At 36.4% G+C, this 1,308-nt stretch overlaps 1 non-coding gene across 1 annotated transcript; it reads left to right on the forward strand.

Moving 5' to 3' along the window:
* Positions 1-547: 547 nt before the first annotated feature.
* On the forward strand, positions 548-744 carry LOC144999393 (U2 spliceosomal RNA). Its single transcript, XR_013660866.1, has one exon. It is a non-coding gene; the product is annotated as a U2 spliceosomal RNA (small nuclear RNA).
* Positions 745-1,308: the final 564 nt, after the last annotated feature.

Here is a 1,308-nt window from a genome sequence, read left to right on the forward strand (position 1 = left end):
ATATGATTATAAAATTATATGGTTTCAAGATATAATATGATTTTTATCAGAAAAACAAGCTAAAAGGATTACGTATGATTAAAAACACATATTTTGATAGAATGGATTTTAACAGTGTTGGACTTATCTGAGAAGTTTGAGTTTGTGCATTATTTATTAATTTAGTTGATAGATATGTGATAAAAAAGTAAATGGACAAAAGCAAAGGATAGTAGGTACACGAGTGGAAGGAGCCATTTGTAATTGACTAACTATCAGCATGAAATGAAGTTGTTCTGTTTACAGAAAAATAAGAAAAGAAAAGGCAATGCAATCATAAACACATATGCATATGCAGTAGTGTAAGTTTGATTTGAATATATACAGAAACTCAGAAAGTAAAGAAGTAAAAGAATAATATTGAAGCTGTTTTGGTTGGTGAAGGAAGGAACCGCTGGCAGTGAAAGCGAAAGTGTGTGCATCCCATGCAGTTCCCACATCGGGTGAATGGAGGAAGCAGACAAGAGGGAGGCGAGTAGAAAAGGGGAAGCCCACAGCTGTAAGAAGCATACCTTTCTCGGCCTTTTGGCTAAGATCAAGTGTAGTATCTGTTCTTATCAGTTTAATATCTGATATGTGGGCCATCGGCCCACTCGATATTAATCTTATTTTTTATGGGGGAAGGCCCGTTACAGTAGCTTGCTGCTGGGGTTCTTCATGCGTCGCTTTGGTCTTACACTACTGCCAGGGCCCGGCGCACCCCTCCAATATTCAGTTCAATGTTGATAGATTTGATTTGAAAAGTTGTATTAATCCAGCAGAAACTTGTTATCTTTCCAATAAAAATAAGTGACAGAAAATCTTTGCATGGGAGCCCACTCCTGTAATTTCAACCATGCTTTTACCTGTTACGGATTTCTTTCATGGGCATCCAGTGTCATGCTAAGTTCATTTCTTTCATGGGCATCCCTTGTCATGCTAAGTTCAAAGAGACTGATCAGGATAGATATCCATGAGTTTTTTTTATATGATCTTTTTCTTTAGGAAGGAAGATGAAACAAAACAAATCCAGCAGAAACTAGCTATCAGTTATCCTTCATAAGAGGGCCAGAAAGATGAAACCCACTCCCCTAATTTCAACCATGGACCTAGCTTGTTTGCTGATTTCTTATACCTTTTATGGATTTGTTTCAAATATGCTAATTAAGCTCCAAGAGACTCAAAAGGACAGATAGTTATGACTTGGTTTTAATGATCTTTTCTTCAGGAGATGAAACAAAACAAGGTTTATGTGAATATAGAAGAAATAGATAGTAGTGACAAAATGGA

Source organism: Lactuca saligna, chromosome 5 (assembly GCF_052625555.1).
Source record: "Lactuca saligna cultivar CGN05327 chromosome 5, ASM5262555v1, whole genome shotgun sequence".
In the NCBI taxonomy this organism is placed as follows: Eukaryota; Viridiplantae; Streptophyta; class Magnoliopsida; order Asterales; family Asteraceae; genus Lactuca; species Lactuca saligna.